Raw genomic sequence first — 21927 nt, 5'->3', positions numbered from 1 at the left:
GAAGCTTGCTGAGATCAATGTATCCCCTTGACTGTGTGGAAATGTCCGGCACATAGCTTGATGCCTCTTGACTCCGGCACCCGTCTTCGGAACTGACCCTTCGCCTTCACTGCGTGGAGAAGATCGACACAACCTGCACCTGTGGCCTTGACATTGACGCATCTTGCTGTATACGACCAGGAAATGTACTTTGTTAACCGGGGCCTTCATGGGCCATGTAGTCGGCTGGCGCTCCATTGTGGTCAGCCTGAACTTTGTATTTGCCCTGGTTCAGCGTTACTTGGTACTCCCCTGAGGCGGAAAGCCGTGGGATTAGGGTTAGAGCTGTGACTTTAAGATTGAATTGAATTTTTAAGCTGTATTTTACGTTCAAAACTGAATTTTAAACTTGTGTGTACTGCCGCATTTAATTTGCTCTTGCCACTATTTTGAACTTAATTTGTTGGCTGGTTGCTCCGGTGACGCTCACCTGTCGGACACCACTTCCTGACCTCCATCGGCAGCCGATTAGGCGCTGACGCGGAAGGGGACACAGGGAACCGCCATCTTGGAGGTAGGGGAAGGTCTGTGGACTAGTTGTTGCAGCCTCCCGCCCTCCCAGGGACATAAAGCGGGCCGGATATCGCCGCGCTCAATCTGGTACTCCACTGAGGCGGAAAGCCGGGGGACTAGGGTTAGAGCTGTGACTTTAAGATTGAATTGAATTTTTAAGCTGTATTTTACGTTCGAAACTGAATTTTTAAACTTGTGTGTACTGCCGCATCTAATTTGCTCTTGCCACTATTTTGAACTTAATTTGTTGGTTGGTTGCTCCGGTGACGCTCACCTGTCGGACACCACTTCCTGACCCCCCCGCGCAGCCGATTAGGCGCTGACACGGAAGGGGGCACAGGGAACCGCCATCTTGGAGGTAGGGGAAGGTCTGCGGACTAGTTGTCGCAGCCTTCCGCCCTCCCAGGGACATAACGCGGGCCGGATATCGCCGCCCTCATTCTGGTACTCCCCTGAGGCGGAAAGCTGGGGGATTAGGGTTAGAGCTGTGACTTTAAGATTGAATTGAATTTTTAAGCTGTATTTTACGTTCGAAACTGAATTTTAAACTTGTGTGTACTGCCGCATTTAATTTGCTCTTGCCACTATTTTGAACTTAATTTGTTGGCTGGTTGCTACGGTGACGCTCACCTGTCGGACACCACTTCCTGACCCCCCGCGCAGCCGATTAGGCGCTGACGTGGAAGGGGGCACAGGGAACCGCCATCTTGGAGGTAGGGGAAGGTCTGCGGACTAGTTGTCGCAGCCTCACGCCCTCCTCCCGCCCCCTCAAATGGCCACAGGGCTTCGCCCGCGCAGCGGGCGCGCCGGCGGTGCGCCAAAGCCAAACCCGTCTGCGCCCGTCCGTGCCGGACCCGCGCTTAGCGCCACAACCACTGGCCAACAACATGCAGGTCCTCGGCTGAGGCGAACATTCAGCCGAACTCAGTTGTAGAACTTGAGGGGGGATGTGGGAGAACAGGCTGCATCACTCTGAACCCTGACAAAGATATGCAGGCAGGCCCCCGATGGTGTCCATCGTGCCAGGCGGACCTCCCAGTGATTCTCTGCAGTAAAACTAGGGCGTTTTCCTTCACTCCTACTCTCAAAGAAAGGCGGGGGGAGCAAATTACGAACTGCTTGCTGATCAATGCCAGATCTCTGGTAAAGCACAGTATTGAGTGTGCTGAGATGATTCAGGACAGAAATATTCAAATGGCTTTTGTCACTGAGACCTGGACTGATGCAGCATCCGGTCCAGACTTAGTGAAGGCTACTCCACCTAACTACTTGAACTTCGTCTTGGATAGGCCAAGGAAAAGGGGAGGAGGTCTGGCTGTTATTTACCACGCTTTCATCCAAGGAATATTTCAGCCGGTGACCTCTGAGGCCTGTGAGCCCTTGGGGTTTAAGCTGCTGCTCTCCAACCATCAATCATTTACGGTTTGCCTCCTGTACAGACCTCCTGGGACGAAGTCCCTCTTCCTCGAAACAGTGGGTAGTATCCTAGAGGAAGTCCTTTGTGTAAACTCCTTTACGATCCTGGGGGACTGTAACTTTCATTTAGAGGGTGACACTGACATGGATACGTTGGCCCTAGCTGAGGTGATCCATGGGGCAGGACTGACTCAGGTGGTCACAGGGGCAACGCACCTTGCCGGGCATACACTAGATGGGATATTCTCGAATAATCCTGACCTTGAGTTCATTAAAGCTGAACCCGTGGACAGATCATGGGGCGGTGCTGTTTACCATCTTTAGCCCCCCGGTGCAGAAGGCATGGCATGATGGGAAAACAACTAGGATGTGTAGGGCATGGAAAAACCTTGACGGTATGGCCTTTGAGGAATTGCTGTTGACCTCTAGGACAGCTTTGCCAGCAGATGTGAATAGAGCTACCACTGAGTATACGGACTGGATCGATCAGGCCTGTCATACGTTATCCCCATCTAAGATATGCCGGCCTACTAGGTCGGTTCCATCTGCCCAGTGGTTTTCGGACGAGCTTAAAGAAGCCAAAGCAGCTTGTAAGAAGTTAGAGCGGATCTGGCGAGCTAAATACAATGATCTGGATAAAGAGAGACTGAAAATCAGCCAAAGGGCTTACAAACACAGTATTAGGAAGGCCAAGAGTGTTTATTTCACGGATCGCATCGAGAAGGCCAAGAATTCAGCAAGGGAACTCTTCGACACAGTGGCCAGTCTGACTACTTCCAAACCGGTGATTGTGCCACCCAGTATCAAACTCTGTGAGTCCCAGGCAAATTTCTTCCTGAGCAAGGTACAAGCAATCTTTACCACACTCGAACCGCAGGTGGCTCAGAGCCTCTTGAAGGGGTCTCATAGGGCTCCCCAGGCCAATTTATCGGTGGCTAAATTCTCGGCGTTTGAGCCAGTGCGCTCCGAAGACATTTTTAAACTGCTGCTGGCAACTAAGTCGGGATCTCCCCACGATCCTTGTCCTACGTCAGTGGCAAAGTTGGCAGCCTTCACAATAGCTGACACTCTAGCCAACCTTTTCAACCTGATGTTTGAAAAGGGTGACTTTCCCACAGTTTGGAAGCTGGCTTCCATTTCCCCATTGCTTAAGAAACCCTCTTTGGATATTACTGATCCTAATAGTTATAGGCCTATCGCCAGATTGCCGCTGCCGGCAAAACTTCTCGAGAAGGCCATGAACCTTCAGCTATGTGCATTTTTGCGCACTTCGAAGGGTCTGTACCTAGCCCAGCATGGGATCAGGGAAGAACACAGCACTGAGACCGCTTTGATTAAGTCCACAGAGGAGGTCAGGAAGGCACTGGATGTAGGGGGTCAGGCGGTGCTGGTCCTTTTGGATCTGTCTGCGGCCTACGATACGGTCCACCACGCTGTTTTGGTGGACCGGTTGGAGGACTGCGGGGTCCAGGGACTAGCACTGAGTATCTTGAAAGCCTTCCTCAAAGATCGGGTTCAAGTGGTGACGATGGGAGATTTTGAGTCAAGACCTTTCGAACTCCCAGGGGGGGTCCCCCAGGGTTCCTCCCTAAGCCCCACTTTATTCAACATCTATGTATCCTCTCTTGCCCCGGTGATCCGATCTTTTGGGTTCGAGTTAACATCATATGCAGACGATACCCAGATTGTGGTCTCAGTACTCCCTGGGAAAGAGCTAGGTGTGGCTGCTAGGTTTCATGACTGCATGTCAGCAGTTAGTTCGTAGATGGCAAAGATTTGCCTAAAACTGAATTCTTCCAAGACCGAGGTTCTTATCTTCGGGTCTGATACAAACCTTTGGAGCTCTAAGTGGTGGCCGGCGGATATGGGATCCCCGCCATCTCCTGCTTTGAAGGTGAAGAATTTAGGGGTTATTATATATAACCAACTCTCCATTAAACCTCAAGTTAAGGCGATTACCTCCTCTATGCACTGGACTCTGAAAATCATTAGGAAGGTCCTTCCCTTTTTACCGGTCGGGAGCAGAAAGACGGTGGTGACTGCACTCGTGCTTTCTCGCCTCGATTACTGCAACAGCCTTCTTCTCGAGGCCCAAAAGGGTCAGCTTAATAAACTTCAGGTCCTACAAAATGCGGCTGCCCGCCTAATAGGGGGTTTGCCCAAGTTCTCATCGGTCACCAGGGAACTGGAGAAGCTGCACTGGCTCCTGGTTCGGAAGCGGACTCTGTTTAAATCCATGTGCATAGTCTTTAAGGCGCTGCACGGTCAGGGCACGGTGTTTCTCCAGGAGGTCTTCCAATGGTACAGACCTAATAGACAACTCAGGTCGGCCAGTATGGGGCTGATCAAAACAGCCCGCATCAGGAAAGTGCGCTGGGGGGCAGAAACTTCGTCAGGGGAGCAGCGAAGGCCTGGAATGCCCTTCCTTTGGCCCTCAAACAAAACATGAACCTGTTGGCATTCAGAAAAAATCTGAAAACATGGCTTTTTACTCTCTAATTTGGGAGGTTTGAATCTTCAGGGAGCTACCACTTCAGCCCCAGGACACCGGTTGGTAACAGTGCGCTTTATAAGTGATATAAATAAAAATAAATAAATTACTTAAAGTAACCTTTTTAGTGCTACTTGCTTCTAAGTGCTCTACTGCATTTATTCCTTTAAAATTCAACATCTAAACTTCTATACATTCGAATTTTTGTCATTTTGGTCTTGTTTTGTTCAGATTATAATAATGTATTATTAAAACCTGTGTGAAGCCTTTTTGTGGTCTATTCATTGTGTTACTATGAGAGTGTTTTGCACAAATACTTTGCCTCTTTAGCTAAGCCTGACTGCTCTGTGCCAAGCTACCAGAGGGTGAGCACAGGTTATCTTTCAGTGTGTATCCAGCTTACCCTGACTAGAGTGGTGGTTCCTGCCTGGCCTGGGAGCATACCTCATCCAACCAGGAATCCCAGTTCCACAATTATTGGATGTAGTAAAAAACTCAACCTTTCTTGAATCTCGGCAGGTCAAACAAGGGAAATCCATACAATATTTACCATCTCATGCGGATTCTGGCGCATTAGACACCAAATCTGCATGTTATTTCCCAACAACTTATTATAGGTGCTATTTGTCACACTCGATAAAAAACGTACCCGTGGTGTTGTTATTTATCATGTGTGATAAATACCATTGACACTCAGAATCAGGACCTAAGACTTTGGTCCCTCATATACCTGATCATTGATTCTAATTACTATGCAATATTTTCCATTGATCTACGATTAACATTTGCACATAAGGTCTCCTGTCATGGTGAAAACCTCATCAGAGTAATCACAGTGCTTAAGAAGTCAAAACACTAAAGTGCCATGCAAGGCATTAGCATTTTCTGTCTGAGGAGTTTTCCCCCCGGAAAAAATCCATTTAGAAGGGATGTGAAAACTTGACCTCATAAAAAATTCTTTTTTTGTGCACCTTTAGGAATACATACATTCAAAGTTGTACTACATTTTTTTTTATAAACATTAAAAATGACTGACATTTATCAACCTTCAAGTGATGAGTCTTTTGCAGATTGCATATGTGAGAAGTTGGCCTGGTATATGATGTCCACTATTCTAATGGGCACCTTGCACCAGTCCAAACGACCCTTATGGTGATGGTTGTAAAGTGAACCTTATAGACCAGCTATCCTAGTGGTAGCATGGACAAAACAGTCTTAGGCTAAAACTTCAGAGAGCATGTGAAGCCAGCTGTTTTACCATATATAATCCCTTGAATACCCAATGAAAGGACACCACACAAGGTATATATCAAATATATAGGTATTTATTACTAACACAACCCCTCTGTGTAGAGATGACCCGGACAACAGGTAAGTTGGTAACAGGCTTTATGCATAAGCACACTGACAACAAAGCACGTCTTACAGCCAAGAGCCCTCGCAGTAACTGTCACCCCCCAACTGTCATAACACTTGTCAGCGTTCCAGATAAGAACACGCTGACGTCATAATACAACCAGCACGAGACGCTTGCAGGCACATCACATGGTACAGTAAATAAGTAAACACAACACATCTCCTTATCAATAATAACAAAACAGGACTATGTGGAACCAACAAATGAGGTGTCCTGGCAAGAGGTGAGACCACCCGCTAATCACGCACAAAATCGTGTAACTTAACCAGTGGTTTGACTACTCTCCTAAATCTGCTCACAGTAGGCTCGTCATTAAAACTGGTGTCCCGAGCCGAAAGATCTTCATCAACAGAATCATGTAAGTCAACATTTGTGTCACGCGTGGCCTGATATCCTTTGTACACTTCCGATAACTCCTCGCTCAACCTACTACTACTGTCCTCCCGAATCAATGAACTGTCAAAGGTATGCTCACCCCCTGAAGATACATCATTTGTACCCGAAGATACATCATTCGTATCCTGTGGGTGAGAGCCTCCACACACCTCACGATCCAGAATCCAATCGTAGTCTTGAGCATAGGAACCATCACGGTCAACAGGTACGCACTGGGAATGGGACGTGCCCACCCCTCTTTACACATTGACAATGAGGAAAAATGCCATATTTTACCATCACTCAGTAACGCAGAATTACAGAAAACCTTCTTTACTTCCATTGGTTGTGAGTAGTGATTCTGCCCTTTGCTCGAGCACTTCGATTTTTTTACTCTAACTCTGTCTCCCACCTGGACGGAAACTTCTTTACAAGCATGTTTGGAGTCATAGTGTCTTTTTCCCACTGTTTGTGACTCCCGCAAATTTTCCTGAATTGTCTTGGGAGACCAACACTCTCTTTTGGGGACTGCCCAACCCACATTGTCCTTAGTTATGGGGTCCTCCCTCTCAAAAGCACAAAAGGACTGGCACCCGTGGATTCACAAGGAGTTACTCGGAAAGCCCAAAGATTGTTGATGAGTTGCTTTCTCCATGACAGGTCATTTTGGTTAGCTAGTTGAATGATCCCTTTAATCACCCGATTAAACCTCTCAACTGCACCATTACCAGCAGGATGGTATACAGAAGTGGTTTTATGTTTGATTCCATGTTTAGCAATGAAATCTTTAAATACTGCAGACGTAAATTGTGGACCATTGTCAGATACTATACAATTTGGGAGGCCCTCTCTAAGGAATAACTTGCGTAAGAATCCTACCACACTTTTGGCCTCCGCACTCTGGACCACTTCTACTTCCGGCCACTTCGAAAAATGGTCTACCAACACAATAAGGTACAATAGTTCATCGTGTTCCCAAATGGGTCCACAAATGTATATCCCTAGTCTGACCCAGGGCATGGATGGACAAGAAAGGGGTTGAAGGGGTGGCCTCAATGTGTGTTTAGATTTGTCCGAATTCTCACATGCCACACAATTCCTGACACTCCTTTCAATTTCGATGTCATACCCGGGCCACCAGTACGAGTTTCTGACTCTACTCTTGGTTTTACCTATTCCCAGGTGACCCTCATGACGAATCTCTAGAAGTTTAGCACGTAAACACTTGGGAGGAACAACCTTGCCATTCCTTAGTACCAAATCTCCTTCCACAGACAGTTCATCCTTAAGTTCCCAAAATGAATGTAAATGTCCAGGAACTCTTTTCTTTAGCGGCCAACCAGCTCTTATATACTTTTTTACTTCAAGAAGAACAGTGTCTTCCTCCATAGCTGCAGACCAATCTGCCCCAGAAATACAAGGTATCTCATCTACAATGTTGGCTATGCAAAAAGTATCAATGTCCGAGTCTTCCCCATCAGTGTTGGGTAAAGGTAAACGACTTAGACAGTCTGCAACCTTATTTTTAATTCCAGGAAGGTACACAACCTCATAGTTGAACTCTAGCAGCTTCATGGAGATGCGAGCTAAGCGGGGGGATGCAATTTGGAGACCCTTTGTAGAAAGTACCTTAATTAGAGGTTCACTTCTTAGGGTGAACTTGTAACCCCAAATGTACTGCCTAAAATGATCCAAACCCCAAGCACACACCAGTGCCTCCCTCTCAATCACAGAATACCTTTCTTCTGTGGGTGTGATCGATCGTGAGGCAAAGGCTACAGTCTCCTCCTTTCCTTCCTCAGTTATCTGTGACAGTACAGCTCCCAGCCCTTTATTACTCGCATCTGTGGTGACCACGCTGTGGAACGAGGGATTGAACCCTTGGAGGGATGGGCATTGCAGATGTCTTCTTTAATCCTTATAAAGGATTCTTCACACGTGGAACCCCATTCGAATTTGCTTTTTTGTTTGATAAGTTCTCTTAAGTGAAAGGTCTTTGCAGAAAAATTACGCACAAATTTGGCATAAAATTCCGAAAGGCCTAGGAAAGTCCTAACTTCCTCCTTGCTCTTGGGTGAGGGAGCTTCCCTAATGGCTGATAACAGTTCTTTCTTTGGTTTTATGCCACTGCCATCAATTTCGTGTCCCAAATAAGTAACCTTATTTGTAGCAAATTTGCACTTACGCAAATCGGCCGTAAGGCCATGGTGTTCCAGTACCCCCAAGACTCTGTTCAGTTTCTCGTCATGTTCTCTTCTGGTGGTGCCTGTTACCATGATGTCATCCTGAAAATTTAAGAGATTCTTCTCTTCCTTAAAGAGTGTGCTTTGGAACATGGCCGCAGCCGAAGCCAGTCCGAAAGGTACCCTCTTAAACCTAAAACATCCCAAAGGTGTTACAAACGTAGTGAGGCTCCTACTTCTGGGATGCAAAGCCACTTGGTGGTAGGCTGAGCTCAGATCAATTGTGGAAAACCACTTTGCTCAATTAGTGTGGGAAAGCATCTCACTAATCTTCGGCAAAGGAAATTGGTCAACCAAGATGTTCTTAGTGAGATCGCGTAGATCAACACATAGGCGGAGTTTGCCATTGGATTTCTTCGCGATAACCAAGGGCGAAACCCACTCCGCTGATTCTACTGGCTCAATAATACCTTCATTTTGTAACCTCTTCAATTCATCTTCTACTTCCCCAATGATGGAAAACGGTATGTTCCTAGATTTTTGTATGCAAGGGACCGCATTTCCTTTGAGTTTGATCTCATGAGCAAAACCTCTAAGTTTTCCAACTTTCTCGGAAAACACCTTGGGATATCTTTTCATAAAGAAATTGTTACACTCTTCCTCAGTTTGTAAAATCAAAACAGGATCAGGGCTATTAGGATCCAGAATTATTCCTAATTCTCCTTGATCGATCCATCCTAATACAGATGGACCAACCTTGGAGATGTACAGTTTTCCTAGCGTTTGACGAGACATAAACTGAAATTGTAACTCTCTGAAACCCAACATTTCGATAGGGTCGTATGTAAAAGATTTAGGAAAAATGTCAGGACTTTGTAACTTCTTGCCTATAACAGGGACACATTTTTCCAACCACACCATTTCGTTAACAATGGTATAAGGTGAACCTGAATCAGCTACTATTGAAATGTCCACCCCACCAATATTCATGTGACAAATAGGTTTCTTCCTTTTGCTCCCTCCATCCTCAACATTCAACACAAATAAATTCATATCATCCTCATCCGAAGAGATACTATCATTGTGTTCATCAAAAACAATTGCTTTTACATTTCTTCCTTCTTTCTGTTTCTTCGGACACATTGCAACAAAATGCCCAACTCCCCCACAATTTGAACACTTTTGCCTCAAAGCAGGACAAGATTTGTCATTTGCCAAATGGTATCTGCTACCACACCTAAAAGATTTCCTATCATCAGAAAGTTTAACCTTATAATTTGAATCTTTTTTTTGTACATAACTAGCACGGGTTTGCTGTTAGTATTTTTAGAAGCTATTACTTTTGCAATAGTGGATTTATCTTCCGTGGAAAATTGTTCTTCCTTCAACACAGCTTTGGCACATCTTCCAGTGAGCTCAGTACATTTAACAATCTCCACTACTTCCTCTAAAGGCAATTCGCCTTTGGCCCACAATTTCTCCTAAACATGTTTATTAGAGGACCTCATGACAACTTGGTCGCGAACTAATTCATCATGTAATGCCCCAAACCTGCAAGTAAGTGCTACGTTTTTCAACGCAGCCACATAATCTTCAACTGACTCTTCTGGCCCCTGTTTACGTTGAAAAAAATTAAACCTGTTAACTGAGATAGAAATAGTGGGCTTGAAATACATAGTTAAATCTTCCAATGCGATAGTATATACATCACCTACTCTAGGTTTTTTGTTAATACGATTGTACATTTTCATAGCTTTGGCACCTAAACAATGAAGGAGAATTTTTTTCTTCTTTTCAGGAGTCAATTCTTCTTCATCCTCGAAAGTGGACATGTAGTTCTCAAAGTATTCTCGCCACTCTTCCCACTTAAGTGCATCATCACCTGTTGAAGGAATGAAGGGCAGTGGGGGAGACAGATTCCACACATTTCCCGAAGCCATAGTTGTAAATGAAGAAGGAAAGGTACAGTAACAAAGTACAGAATAAACTTATCCAAAGGTGTGCGTGTCACCGCAGGCAAGCACAATTGGGACAAAACAGCAGGGAACTTCTGACACCCTGCTCTTGTGAATAGTGTAAAGGATGGTGGTCAAAATGTGCGTGTAACCCCCAAGTAACACGTAATATAGCACCTTGTAATCTCAAAAGAATGTATAAACTTGCGTGTCACCGTTGGAGACACATGTTATTGAAAAACACTAATGTGCGTGTTACAGTTGCAGAAAACACGCAGACATTTGCCAGGATGTAATAAATAAATTGGTGTGCATGCCACCGTAGTTGGAGACACGCTTTATGTTTGCTAACAGAGGTGTGCGTGTCACCGTAGTAGTAGACACGCCTCAACAAACCACCAGGAGGTGTGCGTGTCACCGTAGTAGTAGACACGCTCCAATGTAGATATCCTATGTAGATATGCTCAAATATGCCATAACAGGTGTGCGTGTCACCGTTGAAGATGTGGATGAAATGCGCTTTCGAGATACTGAAAGAATAGGTGTGCGTGTCACCGTAGCAGGAAACACGCAGAGGTTGAAATTCCCAATCAAAAATGGCTGCCAGACGTCGATTTACGTGTGCGTTCCACTCACGTCATCACTCGTAATGACAAGAATGCGTTGTCAGTGAAACCACAAAGACATTTCCTCACATGCCAGGCCACGAACAACCAGATCCCCTTAAGGTGACACCACCACCACACGGGTATCCGACAGCAAAAATATGGAAACTCCGACAGCTAGCAGAATCCCCCCCCCCGCTGGTCGGCAGAAGCAACACTCACCGGCTTAACAATCGGTGCAAAGCGCTCTGTGTGACCCACTGCTTGGAGGGAAGGCCGGCCTCTGAATGCAGGACACTCGAAATGCCGCCGTGTGGAACTTGCCTCCACAGATGAAAGAACCACACAGGTTGTGAAGAAAAAAAAATAACGCAGCAGTAATTCCTTGAAGATTCCACAATAAACCACTGGCGCAAATGCTGGCAACACCAAGGTATATTTAACAACAAGGGGTCTGCCCTGTTCCCATGATGCACTGGGCCAGGGACAGACTATAGCCAGGTTCTGAGCTGGGATGGGGCAGTGAGCTAAATAACGGTGATGGATCAAGCCCTGATCTTTGGACTGGGTAAGAGTGGTCTGCTTAATTCAGACACTCTGTTCATCACCACCTCCTTTTCTGAATCAACACCAAGGTGACATGTAGAAGGGAAACGAGAATGGCAGAACTCGGCAGATGAAGACGTCTTCTGATAGAAAGAAAGTGGAACAGCAGACCACTTGTGGGTTCATTGCGGTGTCAGTAATCCCGTATCGTCGCCAAATTGTAGAGATGACCCGGACAACAGGTAAGTTGGTAACAGGCTTTATTCATAAGCACACTGACAACAAAGCACGTCTTTCAGCCAAGAGCCCTCGCAGTAACTGTCACCCCCCAACTGTCATAACACTTGTCAGCGTTCCAGATAAGAACACGCTGACGTCATAATACAACCAGCACGAGACGCGTGCTGGCACATCACATGGTACAGTAAATAAGTAAACACAACACTCTGCACTCTTTATGAGGGCAGAGTTCGAGATACGTTACAAGTTACTTATTAAGCATACTATAAGTTGCACAAATACAATTCTGCCCTAGGGGCCTCACGAACCATATACTAATTGGGTGGTATAAGAGCCACTTCAGGAAAGGTGAATAGGCCTAGGGCCTAGGGAATAGCTGGGGCTACACTACAGGACCAAAGGTTTGGAAGTAGGAGACCCATGGGAGATGCGTGCAGTGTGGGAACACAGACGCAAGCTACCATTGACTTACAATGGAGAACGAAGAAGTTACAAATTTACTGATTAGGGACACTTTCGAGTGGACTACGGTGAAACCCCTTTAACCTAGGACACTTGGATAGTCAATACCCACCGGAGCACCGGAGTACTCGAGTTACCTCACCCAGGGACGCCGGGTGCATAGGTGTCTTTTCGTGTCGGGTTTCGTCGATGCTTTCAATGGAGACCTGCAAAAGAAGTGCTGCAGGTGGCCGAAGGAAGAGTGTCCGGGTTTATCCAAGGGTGGATCAAGGAGCTGAAGAACCTGAAAGCAGAGGGGACAGTGCCTGGGTTACTAGCCAGTGACCAGGATGGAACCAGGATGGAACCAGGTGATGTCGCGATGCGAACAGGTGAAGAGGTAAAGCATGTCTCTGCAGCCATGAGGACCAGGAGGCGTCAACGACAACCAGGAGCTAGAGTCGAGCTGTCCCACAGAGGCTCTAGTTGACTGTGGTGTCGGTATCCGGATTTGACCCAACAAGCCTTGGTAACCACAACCCACACAGGATGTGAAGATTCGCTTCAGTTCAGACCAGTAAGGTCTGAGGAGCTTTTCTTTTGGAAGGAAGCTGGAGCAAGCACAGAGCAACCAGTCAAGCATTGGAAAATCAAAGGATCATCTTCAAAGGGCACACAAGACAATGGGCTAGCAACCGGGAAGACACGTCAAGCTGAAATGCAGGAACAAGCCCCACGCGGCACTCGTGGAGTGTGGAGGGCTGAGCTTTGGTGCACAACTGCGAGGGTACCTTGGTCGTTGCACAATTAGCAAAGTGCAGGTAGTCCAGGATAACCGGTCCCACGTCTCTCGTGTCCGCCATTGGTCTCAGCTTTGCTGTGGATGTGGATCGAAGTCGGAGAAGTCTGCAAGTCTAGTTTCTGAGTTGCTGAGTCATCGGGTGCCCACTGGGTAATCGACAAAGCAAACTGGCAGGTTACTGGTGGTGCCTGTTTGAACAGGGTGGTCTCTCCTTGACCACCAGGGAGATCTTCTTCAGTCTTCTAGTCAGCATAGAATGCCAAAGTCCAAGGGTTTCATGTTGTAGTTTCTTTCCGGGGTAATCTGATGTCTCTAGACACAGATTCTAACTTTATACCAAACTAAGGGTCTGGATTACCTGCTAGGTCCCTCCTATGGGTGGACCCTGAGAAGGGGCGGTTACACCCCTTTCTTTTTGTCCAGTTTCGCGCCAGAGCTGGGGCTGGAGTGCCCCAGCAACTGGTTTGAACCGGGCTATGCATGGAGTACCTAGTGTGTCCCAGGCAGTGTCTAATTTTGCAGCCCTCCCTGCCCCAATACACTAAAAGCCTGTCTGGAGAGGTGCTAGCACCTCCCAAGGCAGGAAACCTATTGCCCAGGCCTCTCCTGCCGGAGTTTCGTCCAGCAGCAGGAAGTCAGACTCATGTCTGTGGCAGCACCATCCATTTTGTGATGCTGAGGCTCTGTTTAACTTTAACCGGGTAAAGCATTAACCAACATTTCTTCTCCCTCTAGAAGGGTGGAATGCTACCCCGTCACCAGAATTGGTGGGGGGGTAGTATTCCAAAGTATTTGACACCTTACACGACATGTTTTGATAAAGCCATACCAAAGTTAGCATTTAACCGCGAGGATTATAATGCACTTAAGAGTATATGGTATGGCTATATCATAGAACAGCTTTAAGGACATGGTTCCGAAAGCTGCAGAGGGGCTCGGTTCATGCTAGGGTACCCTCTCACATAAAACCAAGCACTCTGCCTCCAGGATTGTCGAGGCCTACCATAGGAGTGACTTATAGGTGCATATGTGTCTATATATAAGGTAGATATAGATATACTATATCTAAGTGAGGGGTGATTACACCACCTTACCCAAGCTGAGTGATCAGCCTGTGGTGTCAGTTTGGATGGCCCGCCAGGGGTGGCATAATACATGCTTTAGCCCCTGGTAGGCCTTGGATGCACCGATGCCCTGGGTACCTATGGTACACTATACAGGGGCTCACAGAGGTGACCCAATATCCAATTTGGTATGTCCCTAGAGTACATGGAGTCCATTTTGTAGAGAGAACAGATAGCCTGGGGCTCTGAATAGCAGGATCCCAGGCCAACTAAGTCGAAATCTGTCCACGCCTAACCCCTAACATAACATCTGAGGAGAAGAACCTCTGCCCCAACTGCCTAGGACGTCTGCCACACATCAACCCCCTCCCACTTGAATCTTTACCCAAACTGGAACTGATAGCTGACAACAGGCATTTTCCGTTAAAGAATGCTGGATACAAGCACTCTACCAAGGGAGAATTAATCAGTGGACTATTAAATGTCAGATCCCTCCCGAAACATGCCACTGAAATACAGCTGTTGATCGAATCCAACAACCTGGATATTCTATTCGTAACCGAGACATGGACGGCGGTGGGAATGGAATCAGAACTAGGGCCGGCATGTCCGGTAGGATATAAGATCGTTCATAAACCCAGGACTACGGGACAAGGGGGAGGAATAGGAATTATCTTCAGGGAAGAGCTAAATATTGTAAAACTGGATGTCGATATGGTCTCATGTGCCGAAGTTCTCGGGATATCGATCAGACACGACGCAGGCCATTGCATCACGGGTTTAATATGCTATAGAACACCGGGGCACATCAATGCAATGCAACAGCAGGAACTGATTACTGTGATTAATAACATGTCAATCTCACACAGCAGACTGCTGGTATTGGGAGATTTTAACCTGTGGGATAACAACCAACTACACACGGCCTATTATAATATTACACAATCCTGTAGTAACTTAGGTCTGAAACAATGGATAACCACTCCCACACATAGGCAAGGAAATATACTGGACTTAATATTCGCCGCAGAGGACCTCGTTACTATGGGAACAACACTACCTGTAGACTGGTCAGACCACCATCTCCTACTATTTAACATCCATATCTTGATTAATACAGGACCAACAGACACGCAGACTAGGACCTTCATTAGCCTTGACTGGAAGGGTCTGCTAAAAAGGAAAGAGGAAGGGAAGCCCGACTTCCGCCAAGTGGGGAACTCGTTTGATCTAGAGAACGATATCACCACAAATTATCATCTACTATTTAAGGAGGTAACCAGGAAACTTGATGATATTGCACCATTGAAAGCAATTAGGAAAAGAGGAAAACCCTCCGCCCCCTGGTATACGGACAAACTGAAGGAATTGAAAAATGCCTGTAAAAAGACGGAGAGGCTTTGGAGGAAAGATTATCTAGAACAGGAGAAATTGATCTGGAGGCAGACAATTGCGCAGTATAAGAAAGAGATCATTATAGCCAAAGCAAACTACTTCGCAGACCTAATATTAAACAGCTCTAACAAATCTCGTGACACCTTCAGGATAGTCAAAGAGCTGTCTTACCCTGAATGTGCAGAAAGCCAAATCAAGCCCTCACAAGAACTATGCGATGGCCTAGCATCATTCTTCCAGGAAAAAATTACCAAAATCATCGAGGGTATGAAGGATATCTCCATTCCTCCAGTGCAGTATAATAATAACACCGAGAATAGGGAGAAGAGTGTAGGAAATGTAAGACGCCTCACTCCAAAGGCCATCTTGGAGAATTTTGAGGCCCAGACAGAACAAGAATTTACAAGGACTGCCCTTAATATAACATCAGGATCCCCTTTGGACCCTCTACCTCATAAAATAGTAAAGGAGTTCGGGGACAAACTCTTCCCAGTACTGCGACAGCTGTGTGAGCAATCTCTTAACACAGGCACTGTACCAAAAGACTGGAAACTAGCAGTTGTCACCCCCCTACTGAAGAAATCAAATCTGGACCCGAACTGCTATAAAAACTATCGACCTATATCGCTCCTGCCATACCCAGTTAAGATCATGGAGCGGTTGGTCAGCAGGTCACTAGCCCTCTTCCTGGAAACTAACAACATCCTTGAAGAGGAGCAATTCGGCTTCAGACCAGCTCATGGAACCGAGTCAGCTTTGCTGACGGTTCTGGACGACCTACGAATGAGGGCGGACAGGGGAGAATCAGCAATATTAATTCTGCTGGACCTGTCCGCCGCATTCAATACGGTGAGTCACGACATTCTGCAGACAAGACTGAAGAGCATTGGAGTTGAGGGAGTTGCGCTTGACTGGCTCTACTCCTATCTGACGGACAGATGGCAGGCAGTAGCAATTCCTCCGTACCAGTCGGAGTTTGTTAAAGTTCCACATGGGGTCCCACAGGGGTCTGCAATTAGCCCAATACTCTTCAACATATATATGCAACCCCTGATGGGCATCATCAAGGCTCACGGCATTAGCGTGATCAACTATGCGGACGACACGCAGCTGATGATTTCTCTTGATGGTGCCCATGCAGACTCACTTGAGATCTTCCACACCTGTATGTTGGAAATGACATCCTGGCTAAACCAGAACTCACTACAATTTAACAGTGACAAAACCGAAATAATTCATTGCAAAGTAGGTAAAATCACTAGAAGTCTACCTACAGACTTCTGGCCTCTGGAGCCAGGTGAGTCTTTAACCCCAGAGAAATCAGTAAGAAACCTTGGAGTCAGTTTCAATGACAGTCTGAGTCTAGAGACCAATGTCAATAAGCAGGTGAGTAGCTGTTTCGCCTTAATGCGAGGACTTTGAAAGTTGCTGCCCCTTCTGCCAGCACAGGTCAGAGCCACTATAGTTAGGAGCACCATTCTCAGCCGCCTGGATTACTGTAATGCTCTGCTGCTGCAATCCCCCGCCTACCTGATTTCCAGACTTCAGAGCATCCAGGCGGCTGCAGCAAAACTAGCACTCTCCCGAGAGCGGAGATCCTCCACTACCATCGCTTTGGCCGACCTTCACTGGTTGCCTGTGCACCAGAGGATCCTTTTAAATCCCTATGCACTGTCTTTAAGGCAGTGCATGGGATGGGACCTCGACCACTCCAAAACAAATTTAAGTGGTACGAACCCACTCGGTCCCTTCGATCCTCCTCCTCCAATCTTATCAGCATACCCAGGATCAGGAAAGCCACCTGTGGTGGCAGAGCCTTCAGCATAGCGGCAGCTCATCTGTGGAATAGACTACCTATCGACCTCAGGAAAACAGATGCACTGATGGCCTTCCGAAAAAAGGTGAAAACATGGCTCTTCCCTAAAATCTAGCCCCATAACATCAAAATACCCAGAATCAAAAGATATCCCTTCTACCCATGATGCACAGTGTTGTCAGCAATATGTACATAGCGCCAGGATGCCCGTAGGGTTGCAGAGCGCTTTACAAATGCTATAAATAAATAAATAAAAATAAATAAAACCTGCAAAACACTAGGCAAAAATGTTGGGGTAACCATAGTCAGATATCCACCATCCTACAGCATATATTTTAGGTTTTCATATGTAGACATATAGTTGACAGGGGGAAATTTGATTTTGAATAATTTATTAGGAGCTCCACGCACATAAACTCTATAAGGGCTACATACGTTTATTTACCTTTTTTTTTAACATAGTGGAGAACACCATTGTTTACTAGTGTATTTGATGGTAGAAAACATCTCATATGCCTTCCACCACAATGCAAGAGGCTACCTGAGATTGTCTCACAAACGTAATACACAAGATGGGTTCAGAATATTGACATTCTGCTACTCAGATCTATATTCCCAGTTGCCAAAAGATGCTCTGAACTTTTCGGCAGTCCAGCTTCTTCTACCTTTTCAAGTTGTTATAGCAGCAGTGAGTGAGCATGTAACACTTGTAAAGACAACAGCCACGGCCCGTGGAGGGAGTTCCATGGGGCAGGCAGGCGGGGCGAGGGAGGGGCAGGGTGGGGGTTGGTATACACTGGAATATGGATGATTGCAGGTAAGTAAACAATTAAATTAATAAAACGAATTTCATAGCGCGCCCTGCATCGCAAAATGCGATGCAGGGCATGGAACGAAATTCGTTTATTTAATTATTTTTTATTTCGTTATTATTAATTAACTGCAATCATCCATATTCCGGTGTTTACCACCCCCCACCCTGCCCCACCACCCCACCTGCCCGCCCCACAGAACTCCCTCCCCGGGCCGCGGCTGAAAGACAGTATATATCGTGGTCGACATTTGTAGTAATTAGAGAAGTTGGGGGATCCTAGAAACATCCACACACATGCAGCGAAATAGTGGCATGGATCAATGTAGACTCATGAACTCTGATTTTTAATATGACATCTTCATATTAGAGACTGAGGGCTAGGTTTATCAACATTTGGCGCAACGCAGCAAGTAAACTTGCTGGGCTGCATCTATAGGACAAAGCAGAAATGTGCCAAATGACTAATCTAATGGTGCAACCCTGCTCTCTTTCTGCTCTGGCGCACTTGTGGCTGCCAAGTGTCAATGCAGGCACCCTTGCACCACGGTGCAAGGATGGCTGTGTTACAAACAGGATTGTTTTTGTGCAGGAAGAGAAGCCTTCCTTCACAAAAACATTCCTTAGAGACATTTTCCTATTTCTATGTGTGCTGCAGAATTCAGCCCACATGGAAATAACGAGGAGAAATAAATAAATATATTTCTCCTTATTTCGCCTCACTAGGTAGGTTTAGCATTTTGACTCATTTCCAGGTTTCCTAGTGTTAGTAAATCTGGGAATATACATAAAATGTATGGATGGGAACACCCACGCTTCAACCATGAAACGCATTCCCAATGCTGAATAACTCAAGACAGCGACTTGCGCTGCCTTGTCTTACTCCAGATTTACAATATCATGCAGCACCATGCAAGGTGGCTCTGTGTGGCATAGTAAATTTGACTTAAGGGCTTGCGTTGCCTTAAGTGACGCAAGAGCAACACAAGCCCTTGATAAATCTGGCCCTGAGTTCAGAACCAGGTAGAAGTTTGAAATAATTAGAGAGGGAGCCAATATATATTTTCATTAGAAAAGACGAATAAACATATGGAATTGTTGCTTTGAGTGAAATTTGGTTTGCTATTTAATGCATTATATTATTGTAGTTTAACTGCTGTTTAATCAAGCTCAATGTCGGTTACCCCCAGTTTTCTTTCTGGCATAGGTAGCCTTATCAAGCATAATGCCATTGTTTGCTGGTCACTGTGCCAGATCAGTGACAATGGCAAGCCATTCAGTTCATTAAAGTGGATATTACATGATTACCAAAGCCATGTAAAAATCCCAGGAACATTACCATCTTTTTAAAGCTAACCTGCCCATAAATGTAATCTCCAACTTTCGTTCTGAATTCAATAGAACTCCTGGGCCCCTAATTGCCTTTGTTATGTTTCCCTGTGCAGTATGTTGTATCTCCTGGTAAATTTGAACCCCTAGGTATTTGACGTTCACATTTGAGTGTCTCCCACTTAGTGAGGAAAGTCAGTGCACTCTGTGTTGGCCTAAGAAGAAATATACATGAGTTATGCCAGTTAACACACAATTCTTATATGTTCTCAGACCTCTCTATCTCTTGCATGGCCTCTTCCAGTCTCATTGCAGTATCTGCCGAAAAGCGCTTCAACACCCCATCAGGGGTAGCAAGCGCTATATGAATGCAAACCCTTCCCTCTTCTATCCCCAACTATCCGTTTTCAATTCACATGACAGACTAACATGCCCACCACTTAAATTAACTTCATATTCCTCTATACAAATTTCCCCACTAATCCTGCTTGGGTTCTGGAATAGCGTGCTACCCGCCGAAATACGCTTCAACAACCAATCAGGGTTAGCAAGCGCTATGTTAATGCAAACTTGTCCCTCCACTATCCTTTTCAATCCAAATAGCAGACTAACATGTCCACCGCTCAAAATAATTTCATATTTCCCTATACTAATTCACCACTAATCCTTTTTAGGTTTTGAAGTAGCATGCTACTTTCCAAAAAAGCACTTCGATGCCTCGTCAGGAATATTAAGCACTATATAAATGCAAATACAATTACAATTTACTAATGGAATTGCAGATATTATGCTTTACCTTCTTGTGTTATTTAGAACCTGACTCGTCTCGTTTTTCACAGGGGGTACTTTTGATGATAATCTTGCTGGTGTATCCTTTTTCGACTGCCTTTCAATGCAAGTATAAAAGACCAAAAATGTAAAAGTTCTGATGATTACACAAGATATTTGTTGTAAAAGTTGCATAGATATTAGTTGCCTAATTCGCTATTTGACGTCTCTAAAATATTGTGATTTGTTGTTTTCGTATTTTCTTTTCTTATGGCATATGCAATGTTGTTAGTCAAAGTAATTTATAAGCAATGTTGTTATTCAAAGTAATCTAGTTGCTCAGTCTTCAGTAATGATTCGTACGATTCTACAGAGGCAACATTCTAGAATTCCTTATTCTTACCTGCCTGGTGAGCTGGGAGTCCTTGCTCAGCTGTGCAGTCTGTCATCCACTGTTTGGGTCCATACCTGCAAATAAACGGTTATTTTTCATCTTGCATCTCTGATTCGCCCTAATTTTGGCATGAGGAAGAGAACATCAATTAGCTTTAAATAAGTTCAAGGCTCCCATTGTTAATGCCTCGCCATTTGTTCCTTTCTATTACAAGTTTCATTGTGTATTTATGTTGATGCTATTGCATAGCGCCTTAGAGCGATGTTAAATCAAGAGAGCCAAGGAGGTGAAAAACGGTAGCCTTTGCCTCAAGACCTCTTCTTGTTCTGAATTTAGATATTCCACCGTTGAAAGAGGAGTATCGGTGTGCGCATGGAAGTTGAACGCTTCAAAACGTATTTGTGGGGAAAGGAATTCAGTTTTGTGAGGATGTGGGTGCAGTTTGGGATAAGGCTGTGGGGCCTTATCATAGAGTACACTCGCAAATACCTTCCTGAGTCCAGTCAGTCTCATTTTACATGACCCTAGCTCACCCCTGGCTGGCTGTGGCTGCAAGAAGTAAGGCTTGACAAAGGAACTGAGGGGCTCATTCTGATGGCGGAAGGACCGCCACCGCCGGGCTGTTGGTGGCGGTCCTTCTGCCATCACTGAGCATTTTACCCACCGCCAAATTAGGAAGGTGGTGGGTATCGCGGCGGACGCAAAGTCGGTGTGCCGCTTTTCCGTCGGTGGCAATCGCAACGATTGTCTGGCGGACGGAAAAGCGTCACTAATATGGTGACGGGGCCTAGCAGGCACCGCTCACCATATTATTATGTGTCCTGGGGGATGCTTTCCATGGCGTTGCTGCCGCCATAGAAAGGCTGGTGGGGATTGTGTTTGGAGGCCCATTGCGGGCCCCCTCAGTGTGGAGGGAGGGGGTAGGTGCACTTGGGGGTACCTATGGTACCCCCCTACAATCCCATGCACAAGGTGGCAGGCACCGTGTAGTGCCAGCCACGTTGTGCATGGAAATGCACATCCTGGCATTTTGGCATAGCGAACGGTGCTACAGTCAGCAGCACCGTCCGCAATGCTAAAAGGCCAGGATGCGCCCGCCATACTGGTGGGTCATCCTTATTGGACTGGTGGGACCGCCGCACGTCTGGCGGGCGGTCCCAGCACTGTTATGATGGCGGGCAGACTGATGTCCCCTCTTAGGGGCTCATTATGATGGTGGAAGGACATCAGTCTGCCTGCTATCAGAACGGTGCTGGGACCTCCCTCCAGACGTGCGGCGGTCCCACCAGTCCAATTAGGATGCGGCCGCCAGTATGGCAGGCACATC

General features: G+C 46.0%; 1 long non-coding RNA gene across 2 annotated transcripts in view; it reads left to right on the top strand.

Moving 5' to 3' along the window:
* LOC144785461 (uncharacterized) overlaps positions 1 to 21927 on the top strand; it is a 140261-nt gene that overhangs the window by 104525 nt on the left and 13809 nt on the right. The window contains exon 5 of one of the 2 annotated variants that reach the window (XR_013601907.1): positions 20278 to 20354. This is a non-coding gene — a long non-coding RNA (uncharacterized LOC144785461). Of the gene's footprint in view, positions 1 to 20277; positions 20428 to 21927 lie in introns of those variants that run through there. The other variant, XR_013601906.1, reaches the window with a different exon arrangement.

Source organism: Lissotriton helveticus, chromosome 10, assembly GCF_964261635.1.
Source record: "Lissotriton helveticus chromosome 10, aLisHel1.1, whole genome shotgun sequence".
NCBI classification, from domain to species: Eukaryota; Metazoa; Chordata; class Amphibia; order Caudata; family Salamandridae; genus Lissotriton; species Lissotriton helveticus.
This window is presented reverse-complemented; position numbering and strand designations above follow the sequence as displayed.